Source organism: Pelodiscus sinensis, chromosome 13 (assembly GCF_049634645.1).
Source record: "Pelodiscus sinensis isolate JC-2024 chromosome 13, ASM4963464v1, whole genome shotgun sequence".
Classification (NCBI taxonomy): Eukaryota; Metazoa; Chordata; order Testudines; family Trionychidae; genus Pelodiscus; species Pelodiscus sinensis.
The window spans coordinates 26,041,719-26,063,950 of record NC_134723.1 but is presented as its reverse complement, the minus strand read 5'-3'; the positions used below and the strand labels follow the sequence as shown (position 1 = coordinate 26,063,950).

Below are 22,232 nucleotides of genomic sequence, written 5' to 3'. Positions count from 1 at the left end.
ACACACACACACACACACACACACACACACACACACACACAGAGCTCCAAACAGTTGATGCCCCAACCCTCCTGCATTTGCTCCAAATCTCCAGGGCATCTTCTCAGCAAAATCAAGCAACTTTATCTTGCTTGTATGTTTGGTTAAAAGAGTATTTTCCCCCACCCCAACTTCTCATACCCATATATGTGAAATAATTTAAGAAGGGATGGTATTCCAGTGGCTTCCCAAAATATTTGTCTTTCTTTAATTGCCTATACTGGACACTTTTCACAGAATTGTTTATTTAAAAAAAATGAAATTTTATCTCAGTGTAATGACTTTTTTTAAAAAACAAAACTGTTTAATGTCCAGTAAATTGTGTAGATGATTTAGGCCCAGATCCTGAAAACATTTACATATGTGTTTAAGAGCTCTCACAGGGGTTAATTCTATTTAAATTAATTGGATTGCTTCACATGCTTAATGCTTGCAGGATCAGAACATTAATTACTTCTATGACATGAGCACTGTTGATAAGCTAGTTTGTGACTTGTTACTCTCTGTAACATCTTACATGTGAATGTACTAATTAAATGCTAATAAAGCACTAAGGCCATGTCTATATTAGGAAACTATTTCAAAATTACTAAATTTGACTTAATTCCCGATTTAACAAATTCAAACTAACAAGTCCTCACAACTGGAAAGCATCAAAATTAGTTTGAATTAGTCCGAAATAGTGTGTCCACATTGAACGGAGCCTGCCTTGGACTTAGAGCCCTGAAAGCATGCTGGGGAGGGCGCCAGGAGGGCAGATACTTCCTGTGGCTGCTTGGTCTGGCAAGCTACAACATGTGCTTTCAGGGGCTTCTCTCTATGGCCATGTCTCACAAGCCATTCCTTCACTGCCTCCCCCTTCGTGGGACACAAAAGGAAGACAGTGGGCACATGCCTTCTTGTGCTCTGGTTGCCTGCATGGATGTCACAGAATTCACACCATGGTGCCAGAGCTAATGCAAAGCAGTGCCAGGCTCACAGTACTTCCAAACTACCTGCATGTTGCTCCAGCAGGATGAGGATGAGGACAAGAAGGATGAACCCCAATGTGGACAGTAGGCCCTGTTCACTCAGGACCTGGCACTCCTGCTGCTGCACATGCCACTCAGTCCTCTGGATACCATTATACACCGCTTCTGGCAGAGGGAGGTGAGCTTGGACTAGTGGAACTATGTCATCTTGCAAGGATGGGACAATCAGCAGTGGCTGCAGAACACCTTCCTGGAGCTCTGCAAGTGGCTTGCCCTTGCCCTCAGGTGACAGTACACCCACTTGAGACCCACCATCCCCATGAAAAAGCACGTGGCCATCACCCTCTAGAAGTCAGGAACCAGTTCGGCGTGGGAAAACCCACAGTCAGGACCATCCTCATTCAGATAGCCAATGCCATCAACCATGTGAACCTATAGAGGGTTGTCACTCTGAGCAACGTGGACAGCATCATCAACAGCTTTACTGCCATGGGCTTCCCCAACTGTGTGAGAGCCATAGATTGTACTCACACCCCAGTCCTGGTCCCCGACCACTTTGCCTTGGACTTTATAAACAGGAAGAAGTACTTCTCCATAGTGCTGCAGGCCCTCATGGATCACAAAGGATGCTTCACCAATATCAGTGTTAGATGGCTGGGAAAGGTGCACAACATCTTCCGGAACTACTTCCTCCTTCTGAAAGATGCACACTGGCACTTTTTTCCCTGACCATGCCATCAGAGTGGGGTGGTGGACATGCTCATTGTGATCCTGGATGATACAGCGTACCCCTTGCTCCCATTGCTCATGAAACCTGACATGGACAGCCTGGAAACCAGAAAGGAAGAGTTCAATACCAGGCCAGGCAGGTGCCGCATGGTCGTGGAATGTGCATTTGGCTGCTTAAAAGGGAGGTTTGGGAGTCTTCTCACCTGTCCGGACCTCAGCGAGCACAACACCCCCTTCATGGTGGTGGCCTGCTGTGTGCTCCACAACCTGTGTGAAAGCAAGGGGGAAGCTTTTCTGCCAGAAAGCGGACTGAGACCAAATGTCTGGCCAGAGAGTTTGAGTGGCCGGACACAAGTTCCATCAGGAGGGGGCAAGGGAGCTGTGCTCATCAGAGAGGCTTTGAAGGACAGTTTCATGCAATCCCAGTTCTGAGGCTCTCCCCCATGGCTCTCCACAAAGGGCCCCTGCATTGCCTGTGTGCCTTTCATCCCCCAACCCTCCTTTCCCCTGCCCCGCCTTCCCACCTTCCCCCTCCCCCTGCAGACCAAACAATAAAGTGCTCCTCCCGGTCAGCATCCCACTCCTGGTGCTTGTCCTTGAGTCGCTGGGCGAGGGACTGCAGGTAGGCCATCTGCTCCTGCATGAGCTGCTCTCAGGCATGTTTCCGCCTTTGGATCCTGCTCAATTGGATGGATGAAGTGGGAGGTGGGGGACGCACCAAACTTGCAGCTGACCCAGCTGTGAAAAAAAGTTACAAGGGCAGTCATCACATATGAAGCCTAGCCTAGCCCTAATCTCTGAGCTGACATCTTAGCACCAAAGATCTTGAGCAAGGCCATATGTTGCTTAGACAGTGAGCACATTTCAGCAGGGACAAAGATGTCCCATGGTAGCATTGCAACACCCATGGGCTGTGGACAAGCAGGCATGGGAATATGTTGGCCAGGCCAGGAGCTAGAGGGTTGGAGGAGTGATGGAGTGGTTTGGCTTCCTTCTGTGTCCTGGACATGTTGGGTCCGGGCATGATCCTAGGCCATGTACAGCACTGCTGTGTGGTTACATAACCCCATATTACTTAGTGTTAGCTTGTCATGGGAAGTTGTCCCACCACAGAGGTGGGAGTAAAGCAGGCCTGTCTAGGAACCTAGTGAGAAGGATCGAGCGGTTCCTATGTGAGAGCATAATGGAACGGAGTGCTCCAGACTGGCACTCTATGTGCACACATGTAAACAGGCTGTTGTGAAACCCCCAGATCCAGTAGGCCGAGAGAGGAGTGTGCAGCCTCTTGCAGCCCATTGCCTGACCCCATGTGTAGATAGGGAAAGTTAGAGAACTCACCTGAAGTATCCTCTCCTGGTTCTTCAGAAGCTTGGGAAACATCCTTGGAGGGGGAAACTGGCTCTAAAGTGAGGAGCAGGCTGGTGGGCATGGATGCCTGGATGGCTTCCTCCTCATAATCCTCCTATGCCACCCTGCCCTCCTGCAAGCTGACACTGGGCCTGTCCTGGTGATCCAGCCATAGATATCCATGTTCCCTTTCCTGGTACGGCGATCCTGGAGGTTGGACTCCTCCCTTCAGACCTCAATGAGGTCCAGGATTGCCACACCAGTCCAGGACAGAGCTCTCCTGTGTCCCTGGGCAGTGGAGGCTGTGGGAGCAGCAGAAGGGCTGGCAGCTGTTGGAGGCTCCGAGGGAGCATTGGGATTGCTCATCTCTGCCTTGCGTCCTGATCTCTCACACAGGGCTTACAAAGCTGGACTCATACGAGAAGCCCTTCTCCTGCTCCCAGGACTTTTAGCACTCCGCAGAAGGAGGAGAGCAGTGGAGATGCCTGGTGTGGCCAGAGACAGTCAGAACTGCAGCTATAAGAGGCCACCAGAGGCCAATTATTTCAAAATAGCAGCATTGGTGCATCCACACTAACATTATTTCGAAATTACTATTTCAGAATTAGCATTACTCCTGATGAAAAGCAGGAGCACAGATTTCAAATTAAGCAGCCTGGTATTTTGAAATAAGGGGCTTAGTATTGTGAATGCTCCGCTTATAAATTTGGCCTTAGCAGGGTTGTTTCAAAATAAGAGCATAAGCACATAAGAATCGCCATACTGGGTCAGACCAAAGGTCCATCCAGCCCAGTACCGTCTGCCAACAGTGGCCAATGCCAGGTGCGCCAGAGGGAATGAATCAAACAGGCAATGATCAAATGATCTCTCTCCTGACATCCATCTCCACCCTCTGACAAACAGAGGCTGGGGACACCATTCCTTACCATACTGGCTAATAGCCATTTATGGACTTAACCTCCCTGAATTTATCTTCTTCTCTTTTAAACCCTGTTATAGTCCTAGCCTTCACAGCCTCCTCAGGCAAGGAGTTCCACAGATTGACTATGCGCTGTGTAAAGAAGAACTTCCTTTTATTTGTTTTAAACCTGCTGCCCATTAATTTCATATAATTTCAAAATAAAGTCCTAGTGTAGACTAAGGCTAAGTGTGCTGTCTATAAAAGAGAAGTATTTTTTCAAGGCGGCTATAACTTGGGTTTTATAGGGGAGGTTTGCTTTAGTGGAAGTCTGTACAGATATTGTTTTGCTTGCTTCTTTCTGCTGATTTACAATGCTATATTAATGCAGTAATCCACAGTGAAGTGGGAAGAACTACAGTAGCCCACTAAAGGTCTGTTGTAACCCAAAATTATTCTTGAGTTTGATTACGAAAGCTAGTAATTTCTCAGAAAAGTCACACTTATGAAGTAATCAGTTCTTTTTGTTGTGCACACACTTGAGTGATACATTGAACTCAGTATTAGAAAGATGCCAGTCATGGAACCGTAGTGGAGACTATGTAGTGTTTTCACTTATAGCACATAGTTAATCTCTGCTATGTATCAAGAATATAACATGTACTCCCCAAAATCATAACAATAGCTATTTTAGTGCTAGTGAATTTTCTGAGAGTGTACAGTAATTTAATTAGTGATCAGTTTAATTTTTAAATAGGCCCTTGAAGAAATGTACCACCTGGTAACCATTTTTTTTTTTAAATCCCAAGTTATCTTAATAATGGAATGAGGCAGACTTTTCAAACTTTTTTTGGAAGTAAAACTCACCGTAATAGTGTGCATAGGCAGGATTTGATTTTTTTATTTTAAGGATCTGTGGTCCTTTTTTTCCATTAGTCCACGCAAATGAACGTTTCACCTTCAGCAGAGGTTAAATAATAATGTTTTTCAGAAAATTCCACTATTTCCCTTCAAAACAGCTGCCATCCCCTTTGTCCTTAATAAGACAAAAGCCCCAAAGTGTCTTTCAAGATCTCCCTAGCGGTTTTAGAAATGGCTACTATTTTCCATTATTTGCAATAAGTTACAAACTGTGCTTAGCAAAGATGGCCACTTCCTTCATTCATCTGCTCTTCACAGTGCACTGCTCCACCTCCTGCCTTCATAAAGAGCTGCCATTATCCTTTAAGGCAGTTTGGCTTCACTTATGTTGGAAACAACGGAAATGGTGGCTTTTTAAAATAAAGAGTATATTTTAACTGAGGGTAGATTTTGGGCATCAGGCCTAATCAGAGCAATAATTGATGGCAGCAGTTTTGAAAGTGAGCAAATCTTTGTGAGTTTAGCAGGAAAAATGTATTCCGACTTCCTCCAACAGCTAAACTTTCAATTATGAAAGATAACAGTAATAAATGACCAGTTTCTTAAATATTTTTAAAAACTAGATTGTTGGAAGTGTTTTCTTAGGGTAGGCTCATTGGCAAAGAAATCCCCAAGATATTATAAGTATGAACCCCCATTCCACATTTGTCATCGGGGCTTAATAGAAAACTGCCACACAGGTAAAGTGCGAACACAAAGATTTTATTAAAGACCAAGGACCCCCAAACTAGTAAAAGGATAAACAAACCACTTAGGGTGTGTCTACACTTGCAGCCTATTTTGGAATACGGCTGCAAATGTAGGCATTTGGAATTGCAAATCAAGCCCGGGACTTAAATATCCCACACTTGATTTGCATCTTCCCGGCTGGGTGCCATTTTTTTTTTTTTAAATTTACAAGCCCGGAATAACTGCCTGCGTCTAAACGCGGCAGTGAAACGGGTGTTCGAAATAAAACCCTATTTCATACTGCCTGTTAAACCTCATTGCAGGAGGAATAACAGGTAGTTCAAAATAGGGCTTTATTTCGAACGCCCATTTCACTGCTGCGAGTAGACGCGGGCAGTTATTCCGGGCTTGTAAATTTCAGAAATGGCTCCTGGCCAGGAAGATGCAAATCAAGCGTGGGATATTTAAATCCCAGGCTTGATTTGCAATTCCGAAATAGGCTGCAAGTGTAGTCATACCCTCAATCATTGAACTAGCAAAAGGCCATAAGACAAGGACCCAAAAAGTTACACATAGTGGGATGTAACAAAAGATTAACTATATCACCATGTTCTCAGGTGAGGATCTCACAGTTGTAGGAGCGGAGACTAGAGCACAGGATACCTGCAAGTGATAACTATTGACTCTGGAAAGTTAAGTGCCAAGGAGAAAATACAGTCAGGCGGTGGATCATCAGTCCTTACACTTTCAATGTTGGGGAATTGATATTATTTCCAATTTGAACCTATGGAAAAATGAGACAGATTGTAGTTGCTCAAGATTAAACAGCTGGACAGTGAGGGTATGTCTACACTACAGCGCTAATTCGAACTAACTTAGTTCGAATTACTTAAATCGAACTAAGCTAATTCGAACTAACGCATCCAGACTAAAAAACTAGTTCGAATTAGCGTTTTGCTAATTCGAACTAGCATGTCCACATTAAGTGGACCCTGAACCGGGGTTAAGGATGGCCAGAAGCAGTGCCGGCAGGGCATCAGATAAGGACTTAGAGCATGGAGCTGCTGCCTCAGGCTAGCCGAGGGCTGTGCTTAAAGGGACCCGACCCCCACCCCGGACAGACAGTTCTCAGGGGTGCCCCGCTTGCAAAGCAGTCCTGTCTTGGAGTGCCCTAAGTGCCCACACTGGGCACATCACAGCACTCAGCCATCAGACCGGCTGCACTGCCACAGGCTGCCATCTGGGGAGAGGAGGCAATTGGGGGGCTGCAGGAGAGTTTCCACCCCCAGAAGCCCGCAGAGCCAGCCCAGTCCTCCCCATCGGGGGCTCGTACTCCATTCCTCCCTCACCTCCTTCCACTTACCCTTCCCTAGCCCCCCTTCCTGATGTACAAAATAAAGAAAACGTGTGGTCAAAAACAGAATCTCTCTTTATTGAACAAAACTCGGGGAGACTGGGAAAAGGAAGTGGGAGAGGGGAAGAGAGAGGATGGGAGAGGGGAGGGCAACTAAAATGATTAGAGGTTTGGAACAGGTCCCATAGGAAGAGAGGCTAAAGAGACTGGGACTTTTCAGTTTAGAAAAGAGGAGACTGCGGGGGGATAGGATAGAGGTCTATAAAAGCATGAGTGGGGTGGAGAGGGTGCATAAAGAAAAGTTCTTCATTAGTTCCCATAATAGAAGGACTAGAGGACACCAAAGGAAAGGAATGGGTAGCAGGCTTCAAACTAGTAACAGAAAGTTGATCTTCACAAAGCAAAGAGTCAACCTGTGGAACTCCTTGCTGCAGGAGGCTGTGAAGGCTAGAACTAGAACAGAGTTTAAAGAGAAGTTACATAAAGTCATGGAGGTTGGGTCCATGGAGTGATATTAGCCAGGGGGTAGGAGTGGTGTCCCTGCCCAAAGTTTGTGGAAGGCTAGAGAGGGATGGCACGAGACAAATGGCTTGGTCACTGTTTTCGGTCCATCCCCTCCAGGGTCCCTAGGGTTGGCCACTGTTGGCAGACAGGCTACTGGGCTAGACGGACCTTTGGTCTGACCCAGTACGGCCATTGTAAGTTCAGGGCTCAGGGTCGGGGGTCTCAGTGGGCCACCTTGATTTTCATGCACACCTGCTCCTGGGTGGCCAGGCTGGCAGCTCTCCTGCCCTAGACATCCACTTTCCTGTGCCTAGTGCGGAGGTCGTGGACGAGGTCCACGATGTCCGCACTAGACCAGGCGGGTGCCTGCCTCTTGCGGTCCCGGGCAAGCTCCCAGGAGCCATCAGCCTGGTCCCAGGAAGAGGGGGAGGGCTGGGGGGCATCGGGTGGCTGGCTCGAGCCGTGCCAGGTGTAGGGTCTGCTAGCTGGGTGCTGGCAGGCTTGCACCTGGCACGGGCATCGTAGCCAGCCCGTGCCCCTTTAAGAGGTCCGGGGCCGGGAGGGGGGCAATAGAGTTTCCCTGGTGTTGGCCAGAGTGGCCACCAGGGAAAGCTGGGGAGGGCTAGCCTCCCACTAGTTCGAATTAAGGGGCTACACACCCCTTAATTCGAACTAGTAAGTTCGAACTAAGCTTAGTCCTCGTAGAATGAGGTTTACCTAGTTCGAACTAAGCGCTCCGCTAGTTCGAATTAAGTTCAAACTAGCGGAGCGCTAGTGTAGCGCCTATCAAAGTTAATTCGAACTAACGTCCGTTAGTTTGAATTAACTTTGTAGTGTAGACATACCCTGAAGGATCTGGGATTTGAATCCAGAGTACTTGATTCCCAGTTCCAATATTAGTCCACAGAACACTTATCTATGCTACATTTGCTTGTACTGAAGTCTGGTATGTGAAGAGGCAGACATAACAAAATATGTAACTTCTCTAATCCGGCACTCTCTGGACCTGACTGATGCCAAACCAGAGAATTTGCTGAACCACAGGAGGTCAATATTTTTTAGGAGCATTACCAACACTTCCCCTGTTTACAGGGCTATTAGAAGACATTTAGGAGTAAATTAGCATGGAACACTGCTAATAACAGCATGGAACACTGAGAGCCAGGACTGATGGCTGTAAACAAACTTTATGGGGCCATGGGAAACTTGGCCACATCTATGATAAGTGGACATCCAGCTAACTAAAATCATGCTGACCCATGGATGTTCCTGGTCCAGTGAGTACTGGATTAGAGAGGTTCAACCTGTAGTTTTAGTGCTGGCAGTTGTCAGCATAGAAATTATCATGATTAAAGCTGGCAGCAGGACCGCTCACATAAAACAGTGGGTTAAAGATGGAGCTCTGAAGCACTCCAGCACTGACAAGTTCAAAAGTAAGATGTAAAACTTTAGTCAAAAGTAAAAAAGTTGGGGTTAGATATGTAAAATTCAAAGCGAAGAGGTCAGTGACAGAGACAGTGTTTATCTGCTTCAGACACTCAGGATAGGCTAAATTGAATACCTTTTTGGGTTTTTTAGTTTGTAGTTTTCAAATTTAGTTCCTTGAGATAAATTGCAACCTCCTGATTCATCCAAAGCTTAAGGGACTGACACCATTGCTTCCTTGACAATGCAGAAATCCACAGGTTGCATTGGCTGCACGTTCATTTATTGTATATGCTCAGTAAATTCCAGTGGATTACATATATTTTCCTAAACTGATAGATATACTTTCACCACGCAGATTCATCTGTGGGGTTAATGATAAATCATAAGGGGAAAAAATCCACTTCAGTGTGGTAATTGCATCAACTTGTATTATTTTAGTTCAGCATGGTCAAAAATATAAGCTTTCTTAAAAGAACCAGAAAAAAGATACACATTCACTAACCTTCTCTCCCTCACCTCCCTATTTTTCACTTGCTTCTATGAACAATTGCAAATATATAGGCCTGGAAGTACTTAAAGACCTTCATATTTTTGAACGATTGACTGACTCCTTAATTTAAAAAAAATGCAAAGTGGTGAAAGGAAATCTTCTGTTGCTGCACAAATGTAAAAGTAACATTTTTGGCAGGCTGCATTGGATGATGTCATCCTGCAGAATGTGTTAAAGTCTGTTATTTTACAGCGGGAACTGATTTCTCGAGGCAAGCCAAGTCTAAGGGCACTTAGTGTCCCTCTCAACTTTAGCCAAACAAGATCTGTGCTTTTTTACACATCATTTGGTGGTAATAAACCATGCACACTTTCAAACATGGGACCCAGAGGGCTTTATTTTTTTATAATATATATTTAAAACAATCTTTTTGATCTCATGCATAGCATTTATCATCTGGGCCCATCTCTTGAATTGATAAAGGAGCAATGATTGTCGTCATTGTGTGTTGCTTGCCTCCTTTAGTAAACTTCTAGGAAATGATAATACAAAGATCAGCTTTATAAGAAGCATTACTTTTTTTGCTTTTCTGACACACTGCCACTAACCTGTGTGTGACAGTTCCTTGCTATTTTTTCACACATGCTTGGCAATAGTGTGTCAATAGATACGCAGAGTAGCAGCTGTTTTGTGAACGTGTTCATTTTTGCCAGGGGAAAAGCTGATTCTCACATCTGAAATACATTAATTCCAGTCCAAACCCTTGGTAATCTGCAGATACCTTTGACATTGAAAGTATTAAGTGAAAGGATCTGATTCCACTGAAATGATCAAAGAGTGAATATGAGTTAGGTGATCTTTATAAGGTGTAAGAAATATCCAGTTTATAATTGGTACATTTGATTCATAGGTAGGCTAGAAAGTGGATCGTTATTTATATTTGCTACCAGTCATTGTTTCTGCTTGCTACCTTTTAAAATCAGCACAGTTTTGATACCAGCGACTCTACTCCTTGTCCTGACTATTGAGCCCAGTTTCATGGTATTGGGATTTAAAACAAAAATTAAAAGAACAAAATAGGTAGCAAAGAATGCAGGGGGCCAGATTCTGAAGTAACTTTGTTGACTTCTTTGGCACTACTTGGTATTTACATTAATGCGATTAGAGTAAAAATCTTACTGAGTTTCCAAACACATTTTTTAGGATCAGTCCCAAAATTCTGTTAAGAGGCTATTCCATTCCATGCTTTACATTTGATTTCCATGCTCTTTCTTTTTGGCCTGGTCTATACTAGGCCCTTATTCCGAAATTACCTGGAATAAGGGGCCACAGAATTTGAACTCTAGTCCTGCTTTTCACGAGGCGTAACGCTATTCCCAAACTTCTAAGTCTGAAATAACATTAGTGTAGACGCTCTGGTGCTGCTAATTCAAACCAGTTGGCCTCTGGGAGGCCTTCCACAGCTTCCCAGAGTGCTTCCTGGGGCTCTGAATCTGAGGCAGGTTCCATTAATTTGGATGTGCTACCTCGGACTATGTTTGATTCTTCCCCATAGTGAAGACATGGACTTTTGAATTTGCAAAATTGGGTGCCCAGAAGTCAAACTTAGTAAATTTGAAATAATTGTTTAGTGTAAACATGGCCTTTGGTAATAAAAAAAAGTCCAAATAAAATTAGTTATCTGTGTTACTAAACCTTTAGGCAGGATGAATTCAGTTTGACTGCTGAAGTAAGGAGGCACAGTCAGGCCTTATGATTATTACATTTGAAAAAAAATACAAAATTAAATTTACTATTTGTATTGGTTCATTTCTGCATTTCACTCATGGTGACTATAAAAATACAATAGCCTGTTGACTAACTTCTGTTTCCAATAAAACTACTACTTAAATAGTGCTTTTTGGTCTTCAGAAGAATTTTACAGAATAATTCTTTCTGTGTCTAGTTGATTTTATTTCTTCTTCTTGGGCTCTAACATTCGGCTATTATATTACAATTTACAGTGCTGCTGGGGGATGTTTAAATCCACCAGAAAAGCATCTTGGAATAAAATATTTAGAAAGGAAATTCATTAAACATTAGGTTGTGTAAAATCTTATCTTTATTAAGACATCTTATTTGCTGGATCTAAGCTAAGTTGCCATTGTAACTTTTACAGTAACATCCTCTAATGCCCTGTGTTTTTGAAGACAAATTTATCTCAATGCAGAAAACAGTATTTTAGAAATTTCTACGTGGGGCAAATCCTGCTGTCTCTGTGGAACATTGGAAGGATAGCTATTCTAAGTGAGACGGTGTAGTACTCTTATGATTTGGACCAGGGACTTTAAATTTGGAGGGTGAGTGCTTTTGTGTCTGGGATTTCCATTTGCTATTCCTCTGAAAATCCATCCAAAATTGGCTTGGTTACATAAGGCTTTGGAAAAAATAAGTTCATACATGCTCAGAAGAGACTTTTTAGAGTTTAATGGCTAGAATCTGAGGGTATGTCTACACTAGCCACCCTAGTTCGAATTAGGGTGGCTAATGTAGTCATTCGAACTTGCAAATGAAGCCCGGGATTTAAATATCCCGGTCTTCATTTGCATGTTCCCGGGTGCCGCCATTTTAAATGCCTGGTAGTTTGAACTACCTGCCTGCGGCTACACGCGGCACGGGCTAGGTAGTTTGAATTAAAGCTCCTAATTCAAGGAGGAGTAATGGTAGTTCAAATTAGGAGCTTTAATTCAAACTACCTAGCTCGTGACGTGTGTAGCCGCAGGCAGGTAGCTCGAACTACCGGGCATTTAAAAATGGCGGCGCCCGGGAACATGCAAATGAAGACCGGGATATTTAAATCCCGGGCTTCATTTGCAAGTTCGAATGACTGTATTAGCCACCCTAGTTCGAACTAGGGTGTCAGTGTAGACATACCCTAAGTCTTGTCTGTTATCACTGAGCATGCTCCAATGCCACATAGCTCCTAGGCCTCATCCGACTGTTCCTGCACCATTTCCATAAAGCAGTTGATCATGCAAGGGCAAAGCCTGTAATTTTCCTGTAATTGCAGGTCCTGGGATGCAGTGAGGCTGGGAAAAGAAATTTAAGAAAAGAATCATGTCTCATGTGCTCTCTCCTGTTGGATCCGGGGGAAAAAAACGAAAAGAGTAGATGGGGACAAAGAGCCTGTTGAGATGGGGATGGAGGGAAGATGGGTAGGAAGAGAGAAATTATAACAGGATTTTGGATGTGGAATAGGAACTTGAGAGAGCCTAAGACTGGGTGGGGGAAGGAGATTGGAACTGAGGGGAGGAGTTGAATATTGGGGGAGGCTGCGGGTGAGAACTGAGAAGAAGAAGCCTGGACTGACTAGATAGGAAGAATGGTATTGGGATCTGGTGTAGAGCTGGGGTCGGTGAGTTAGGACTATCTGAATAAGGGGATTAAGTCTGGGAACCAGTGGGGATGGATCTAGCATGTGTGAGGGGGCCAATGGAGACAGATCTCATGAGGAACTGGATTGCGGGAGGTGGGGAACTGAGTTTGGGCGGCAAAGAAAATGGGACAAGAAGCTAGAGAGGGGAGTGGGATGATGCAAGTAGCTGCATTGGGAAGAAAGACGAGATGAAGAGAGAGACAAATCAGGCAAGGATGAGGTGCCAGAAGAGGGAATCTGGGATTGCCTGGACAAGAAGATTTGTAAGAAGCCACTGGAATGGAGACTGGTACAAGGAACCAGTAGCTTTGTCTACCTACATTAGCATTTTTTTCAGTAAAACTTTTGTCAGGGGTGTAAAAAAACACCCCCAGACAGACATAAGTTTCACCAACATAAGCACTCATGTGGACAATTCTGTTGGGGTTGTTTAATTATGCTGGCAGGAGAGCTCTCTCTTGCCGGCATAAAAAGGCTACCCAGGAGCCCTTACAATGGTGTAAGGCAGTGTTTCTCAAACAGTGCTCCATGGAGCTCCAGGGCTCCGCAAGACATCTCCAGGAACTCCGCGAGGTTAACAAACATCAATAGGTACAACACATACGATCAGTGAACCGCTGGGGCTCTGCATAAATTTTTATGCATGTAAAGGGCTCTGGAGCCCAAAAAGTTTGAGAACCACTGGTGTAAGGGCTGTAGTATAGATATAGCCAAAAAGACGAGACCATAAGAGGATTAGGTAGGTTGGAATGGCATATAATGGATTGGGTTTGGGCGGGGGGGAGATATAAACAGGCACAACATTCTCTGACCACTAGAGCACATTCTCCTACAGAGTCAGGAATGGAACCCAAGATTCTTAAGACTCACTTTGGTATCCTAGATAGCTACTGGCAAAGTGAATGTCTGTTTCTCTCCTCTCTAGCACTGTTCCACATAGCAAGGTAGATTGTCATTCTCTGTCAGGCTATGTCTACACTACAGGCTTCTTGCACAAGAAGCTTTTTGAGGAAGAGATCTTCTGCAAAAACTTTTTGCGTAAGAGTGTGTCCACACTGCAAAAGCACATTGAAAAAGCAATGGGCTTTTGCGCAAGAGAGAGTCCACAGTGCATGGACGCTCTCTCAAAAGAAAGCACTGATAGCTATCCACAGAATGGCCACCAGCAGGGGCAGATGGCCGTTTTGCGGGGCCCTGGGCAGCATAATTCCACGGGGCCCCCCCTTTGCCACGGCGCATGCGCAGTGACGCCATTCGCATGCGCAGCGGCGCCACGGCGCATGCGCGGTGCTTTCTGAAGCGCGGGGCTCGGGGCAGCCGCCCCGTTCGCTCTGCCCTATATCCGCCCCTGGCCACTAGGCCACCTGTGCTTTTTCTTCTTTCTTGTTTTTGCACAAAAAAACCTTGTTGCCCATCCACACACACCTTTTTGAACTCTTGTGTAAAAAGGAGTTATTCCTCGTAGAAGGAAGAATACCTACACTGTAAAAACATCTCTGTTCTTTCATTTTATTTGTGCAAAAACATGCTTGAGGTGTGGACACTCCATGAGTTTTTGTGCACAACCAGCAGATTTTGTGCAAAAACTCTGTAGTGTAGACCTAGCCCCAGATACTAAATTTGTCCAAGTGACAGAGGTCTTTGTGGGGGATCTAAAGGTTCCACTCTACTGATCAATTATGTGGGGGTCAATTTGATGGTATTTGCTTGTTTTGCTTTGCTTTTAAAAAAACAAACCTAGGTAATTACACTTACACACAATTACACACATTAAGTTTGCAAAATCAACCAACTGAGATTTAGGATCTGCCAGATTTAAGGCTGCCTATGGAGCTAGTCCCTTTAGGCATGAGTCATGCATGGTTCACTCTGTATGCTGAATGAGGTAGAAGTCCTGTTGAAAAAGTAGTAAGTGATCACGTAATTAAAGTCTGCACAATGCATATCCATTGAGGGCGGGACAAGCAGCAATGGGCTTAAACTGCATCAAGGAGATGTAGGTTAGACATTAGGAAAAATTTCTTAATTGTAAACATATCTCAGCCATGGAACAAATTACACAGAGAGGTTGTGAAATCTCTTCCATTTGAAGTTTTTGAAGACAGGTTAGACAAACATCTATCAGGGATGGTCTAGAGAATATTTAGTCCTGCCTCAGTTCAGGAGACTGAACTAGATTAGTGGCAGTCAACTTTTCCAGACTGCTGTGCTCCTTTCAGGAGTCTGATTTGTCTTGTTTGTCTAACCTCTAAGTTATACCTCACTTAGAAACCACTTGCTTATGAAATCAGACATAAAACTACAAAAGTGTCACTGCACACTATTACTGAAAAATTGCTTACTTTTTCATTTTTTTACCATATAATTACAAAATAAATCAATTGGAATGTAAATTATTGTATTTACATTTCAGCATATAGTATGTAGAGTAGTATAAATAAGCCACTGTCTCTATGAAATTTTAGATTATATTGACTTTGCTAGTGCTTTTATGTAGCCTGTTGTAAAAGTAGGCAAATATCTAGGGGTATGTCTACACTACCCTCCTAGTTCGAACTAGGAGGGTAATGTAGGCATACCGCACTTGCACGAGGAGTAACGGTAGTTCGGACTAGGAAGCCTAGTCCGAACTACCTAGTTCGTGTCGCGTGTAGCCGCGCGGCACGGGTTTGGAACGAGCAGGGATTTAAAAATGGCGACGTCCAGTTTATGCAAATGAAGCCCGGGAAATTCAAATCCCGGGCTTCATTTGCAAGTGCGGTATGCCTACATTACCCCGCTAGTTCGAAAGTATATCACTTTTTCAATGTGCATTTGCTGTATAGATGCTCTCGTTTGAAAAAAGTTTTTCTGGACGATCTCTAGATGTAGCCTCCACATCTATGAGTTTCTGAGCTCTTCTGGGTCTGGGCATGCTCCAGCTACGGTCTCTGGCCCCTCTCAAGCACACTTCCTGAGCACATGCTCTGTCTGGTACTACTACTACTATGTCTTCCTCTTCCTCTTCCACCCTGGAAGAGCTTCTCATGCTGGTGCACACAGTGTCAACTAGCTACAGCCCAGAAACCCATACCAACTATCCTGGACTATTTGCTTCACCTTAAGGAGCCAAGGTTAGCCCTGTCGTCCATCAGGGTTTATCTAGCGGCCATAACTGCATTCCACCCTAGGGAGAAAGGTCAACTGATATTTGCCAACCCCATGGTTATGCACTTTTTCTCAAGGATTTGGAAAGATCTGCCCTCATTCATGATCACCCCTCCCAACCTGGTATCTTAACACACGCCAGCAACAGCTATGCTCCCTGGATGTCCAAAGGGTGCTTGCTTTCAATATTGACCCCATGAAGTCATTCAGAAGATTGAGCCAGCTATTTGTGGCTATCACCAATCACATGAAGGGTCTTCCAGTCTCATCCCAGTATATCTCATCTTGTATTACAGACGGTTGCTGTACCTGTTATGAGCTGGCCAAGATCCTCATCTTGGTGATCATTTTACACACAACAAGAGCACAATCCTCTTGGCTGCTGTCCTCAATCAGGGTCCTATCCAGGACATATGAAAAGCAGCAGTCTGGTCCTTGATCCATACCTTTACAGCCTACTATGCCATTAACCAGCAGGCCAGGAAGGATGTAGTTGTCAGCAGAGTGGACATCCCAATTCATAACACACTAGCTTCGACCTTCCTCCTTGAGAGCAGCCTGGGAGTCACCTGACTATAATCAACATAAACAAACATTTGAAGAATAAAAAACGGTTACTCACCTCTCAGAACTGTTTTTCTCTAGAGGGTATGTCTAAACTACAGAGTTTTTCTGGGATACGAGAGGTATCCCAGAAAAGCTCTGCCACATCTAAGGAACGCATCTGCTTTTCCCCCAAAAAGTCAGAAAAGCAGACACGTTTTGTCGGCATTTCTGTAAACCTCGTTTTACGAGGAAGAAGGGATATTTCGAAAGAGTTTTTTTCCTGACATTTGGCCCATGTAGATGGGCCAAATGTCAGAAACGTTTGGTTTTTTTTTTGGAAGAAAAGCAGAAAAAGATATGAAAATTGCCGGTTGCAATTTGTGTATCTTTTTCTGACTTTTCTTTGTAGTGTTGACATAGCCTGAGATGTGTTGTTCACATCCATTCCAATACCCACTCTCCTTCCCCTCTCTTGGAGTAACCAGCAAGAAGGAACCAAGGAGTGGTTGGGTCGGCAGGGTCATACATAGTGCACCATTTTGGTGCCACTCCAGGGGACTCCACAGCCAACCTAATGGGTAGTGCTAGGAGAAAAGTTTCCTATGTCTGTGAAAGTGGCATATACCCACCTGATTGTAATGGATTTGTACAACTCATTTGAAGAACAACAACTACAAGAAGTGAATACTGTTTTGGTTTTTTTGTGGGGATGCCAAAGAAATACCCAACTTGCATAATCAATTTCTCCTCCTAACAGAAACAACCAGGCAAACCCCCAAATATTGACTATTGGCTTGGTCCGAAAGTGGGGAAACAGTCTATTGTTTTACCCATTTAAATCTCAAAAGCATATTAATTCTATTTCTTCAAACTTTTTACACATAGTCAACTTTAGAATGTTGTGAACATCTGACAACTGTTTTGCTATAGTAACAATAACCTTCTTTATGTTAAACCTACCTATGAGAATCCAGCTCAAAGTAATGTTAAATGCTATGACTACTTTAGCTTCAATTACTGTGATTTCCTTTTCACATCATCCGATAAATCCCTACTTAGACAAATAATCCACACAATATTCCCCCAAATATCTCTCTAATAACATATACATACGATTGTGTTCTAATAACTCATACTTTAGATGGTTTAAACATAGGAATTCTATGAAGCTTTAATACAGAGGGAAGTGATGCTCTTGATTTGAAGGCAAGGAAGTGGTCCATAATAATAAACTGGATTTTTTGTTTAAGCAGACTCTCAGAAACATATCATCTCCCCATACAGGATTTTTCCCTTTCCACCTGACTCCTTCCTGAAGCTGTCTAATGTTCTCAAGTATGTATTGCCTTGCTCATTCCTAGGGTTACCATTAATCCAATTTATCCTGGAACTGCCTCTTTTTTGAGGATCTATCTTCTGTTTGGGTACATTTTTCAAATAACAGGAAATGCCTGGAATTTTTGCAGAGCAGACCTTACAGTTTAGAAAGAGCCCTGATTGATCCGCTTCCTGATTGGTTCCCTGCATCTGCAGCAGATTGATCCATTCTTCTTTATACATCTTCTATATCCCACCCATCCAGTCCCCTTCTTTCAGACCAGGGGAGGGAGTCCTGGAAGGTGCTGGCTGACAGTTGTTGCTGCATCCTGGACTTGTGCCAACAACCCTGCCACCTTGACAAGGAGCAAAACTGCCTTCAATCTGCAGCGAGTACTCCCATCAGCACCCCCACCTGTGCCTCTTCTCCACCTCCCACACTCTATGGGAGCGTCATCCTTTTGAGAACCTGAAGTACAGTAACCCTACTTGTTCCTATTTTGTTCAGTTAGCGCTAAAGACATCAAAGAGGGGCAATTTGTCCCTCACTTTTAACTATTTCCATAAAATGAGAAAAAAAAAAGGGAAACTAAAGAAAGGCATTACATGTATCTGGGTGCACTCTGTGCCCAAAAAAAAAAAAAAAAAATCTGCACTAAAAAATGAAAAATTCTGTGCATAGTATTTTAAAATTCTGCAAAATCCCTGCAGATTTTATTTGTCAAAATAACACTATGTAATCACGACATTTTCTCAAGGGATTGGAAAAGATCTACCCCACTCATGAAGACCCCTCCCAACATGGCCATTTGGTCGCTTTTCTGTGTATCATGGAAGATGACATTTCTAATAATCAGTGGCGGATTTAGGGCAGGGCAAGTGGGGCGGCTGCCCCGGGCCCCGCACTTCCCGAGGCCCCGCGCATGCACCGTGGCACCACGGTGCATGCGCCGTGTCAAAGGCGGGGCCCCACAAAATTTCGCTGCCCGGGGCCCTGCGGTGCTGCCCTGAGCTCTGCGGCACTCTCATCCGCCCCTGCTAATAATAATATAGACGCACACGAAAATTCCCACTGGTGCAGAGACTTAATGAGACCCCTGTGACAATTCAGTTCATGTTTCTCTGCTCTCTTTCCCCCACCAGAGCTCATCCTGGGGGCAAAACAACCACAACCCCTATTCTCCCTCTCCCATGAGCCCAATCACAGTGCCTCCCCTGGCTAATACACCCAAAGCTTCTCCCTCCCAGAGATCAGTTGCAGGCTCACCCCAGCCCAGGTAAACACTTTTTCTCCTCAGATCCCAGCCACAGGTTCCCCTCTTGCCAAGCATCTTTCCCTCTGGGCATGTGTGGAGCCAGTGTTTTCCCCAGGAATTGAAATTGGGGGTATGTGCTTCAAAATACTTGGGAGGGAGGACTTATGAGGGGTGAAACTGTTAGGTGGGCTGTATGGTACCATAGTAAAAACTGAAAAAATATTTCAGGACAATTTTATTTCAGTATATTGAACTTGTGTTTTTAAATTATCACAGAAATTAAAGTTGGCTACTATGGTGCATTCCATCTATACCCTGCTTGGTTTCTTGTTGTAATTTTGCACAACTCTGTTAATGAGCTTTTCACATGCAATGCATTCATTTTGCTGGCTTCTCATGTATCTGAAACTTCCAGTCCTATAAATTATGTTCATGATCCCATGGAAGGTGATGTCTTTTAGGACACAAAATTCTACTGAATGAGAAAAAAGAATGTCTGTAGCTGTCATGACTAGGAATAGCAAGAAACATATTTCTGCTGCCTTCATCCCAGAAAACATAGCAAAAAAAATAGATTGAACCAAGTTACAGTAAAGAAGAAGTTGAAGTCACATTTTCATTTGTTGATCATATTATATTCCACTCTGTGTTCTAATTTTTTAGTCTGTGCTGATCACATGGCAGCCCCACTGCAGGTGGTGCCTTACTGCAGTCTAGAGCCTTCCCAAGGGGGGACACAGAGACTGGGGTAACCCCCCCCAGTATCCGAGGTTCAGGGCCCAGGGCAACCCACCCTCCACAGGCCCCATCCCTCCCTTGTCCCTACTCCACTCCTTCTGCAAGCCCCTGCTTCACCCCCAGCCCCTGACTCCCATCTCCCAGTAATACCACCCAGTGGATTGGGGCATGGGGGTAGCAGGGTTCACCTTCCCTACCACTCACCATGCAGGCAGCAGGAGCCAGAGTGGCCAGGCAGCCTGTGCAAAATTACAACAAAAAACCAACCCTTTTGCACCATCCTCTCAGCCTGCTGTGCCTCACTTCTCTGTCACTGCTCCAGCTCCCGCCACCTGCATGGTGAGTGTGTGGAGGGGGAGGGGGACGGAAGAGGGAGATGATCCCTGCTGCCATTGTGCCAGGCCCCATAATCCCCTGGGGCCCTACTGTCCGTAGCATGCTGGGGGCATCCACTGCAAGGCAGCCAAAATGCAGGGCCTGCCTGAGTGGCCACCCCGATTCTTCCTATAGATGAAATAGCTCTGCTCCAGTCAACCATCAGTGTTTTATAAGAGAGGCATCTGTAAAAGCTATGTAGAGGTTGACAGAATGCAGAAATTGGTGGTCTAGATTTGTGAGAATCAAGTCTGTGAACTTTTTCAGCTGGCTTCTCAAACACTTTTTGTCTTCGTCATTTAAGGAATTAATATTAAGTGCCCTAATTAATATTCATCTGAACTGAAATCTTTGCTAAGTCCAGTACATTTTCAATGGGTATCTCTCTAATTTACTCACGTGTAGTTTCCATTACTAGATAGAGATCTAATACTGTTGTAGCAGATGCCTGGGTTGTATTGTTAAATGACCCTAGTGGTTTCAACAATAGAGTTACAATAGACTTACAAGGGAGAATAACAATTGTGTTCTTTAACTTAGTAGCAAAATTAGTCTGCCAGCCTTACTATTTAGATTCATCCCATTTTGGTAGATAGTTTCCAAAGCCAATAATAATGGGTACAGTAATTTTAAGACTATAGCCAAGGATCACTCATGAGAAAGCCAGTAGGTTTTCCCAGGTTGGACTAATTTGAACTTCAGTCTCTATTTATCTTCTATGTTTTCCAAGAGATTTAGTCTTTTTGGACTCTTGCTGAACAAAAGAGTATAATGTAGACAATTGAGATTGTAACTTTATAAGTGCCTTTTAAAGATTCTGCAGCTTGTAATAGTGCTTGTTGGAGTAGATGGCATCTGCAGTATATATATAAGAGAATGTAGAATTACACTTTTTTCTCTGAGCAAAGTTTGTACTTCTCTATGTCTTCCAGATAAGTTTGCAGATCCATCAAATAAGCAAGCAGCCATCTCCTTGGGGTTAAATATATAAGCATTTAACTCATCTAAGACGTGAATTGTTAGAGATACAGCCAATGTGTCTTCTGTTACCTGAACATCCACAAATTCATCTACTGGCCTACAACTGACATTAAGATAACAGTGATTTAATACTTGACACCTATTTGCATCAGTTCATTCATAAGCCATGTGTGCACATTTTCTGAATGTGATGAGTGAGTCCTTCACTTTTTCAACCAGTGAGTGTTTCACTGTTGCACTGCGTGCCTCTAACATGGGGCAAGCAAGATACAGCCCATGGGCTGGATCCAGTCTGACAAACCTTTGAAACCAGCCTGTAGCCTGGTCCATTGGAACCTCAGGCAGGGAGCAGCCCCATGTTGCTCAAAGTGGCTGGGCGCTTCATGTGTCTCTCTTTACCATGTGTCAGGGTTGGAAGAGGTTTTGCTCACTGCCCCCTACACTGAGCACAGTTTCTCAGCTCTCATTGGCCGGAACCATGAAGCCACCACATGTCCTTGTTGTGTATGCCTTGGGCTGTCCAGTACTATTTCTCATGTAGACTTTCACGCCCTTGTCTTGTTTTAATTTTACAACGTAAGCTATTGCAGGGGCAAAGACTTTTTGTTGGCTTTGCGAATAGAGGTAGGCAAAGTATTTTTGGTCAAAATAATTTTCAGTGAAAAATGCCAATTAGTAACACACAACTTTTTCACAAATTCATGTCTGTTTTGCTAAAGTGTTCGTGTTGAACAAACAAACAAAATAAAATCTGAAAAAAATTGTTATGAAGTTTCAAGGGGAAACATTTAAATTTTTTAGTTCAAAAGGACCTATGTTAAAATTTCCATTAAAACACTTTAAAAGAATTTGAGCTAAATGATTTGTTCAGAAGAATATATTTTTTACTTTTTCATTTGCTAAACTTTTCAACACAATTTGTTTCTCAGTTCCACCTAAAACAAAAATAAAACTTTATTTTTTTAAAAAAATGTGGACTTGCCAGCCAATCAAAAAAATCACATTATTCATAGACCTCTATTAGTGCTGTTTCTAGCACACTGCTAGGTGCTTGATTAAAAAATAATTTGTACGATTGCATTGTGTGTTATACCAATTTTGCTGGAA

General features: G+C 43.9%; 1 long non-coding RNA gene across 1 annotated transcript in view; it reads left to right on the top strand.

The window, feature by feature from the left end:
• LOC142831290 (uncharacterized) overlaps window positions 1-21,903 on the top strand; it is an 81,795-nt gene extending 59,892 nt beyond the window's left edge. The window contains exon 3 of the long non-coding RNA XR_012907007.1: window positions 21,077-21,903. This is a non-coding gene — a long non-coding RNA (uncharacterized LOC142831290). The remainder of the gene's footprint in view (window positions 1-21,076) is intronic.
• The last annotated feature ends 329 nt before the right edge of the window (window positions 21,904-22,232 follow it).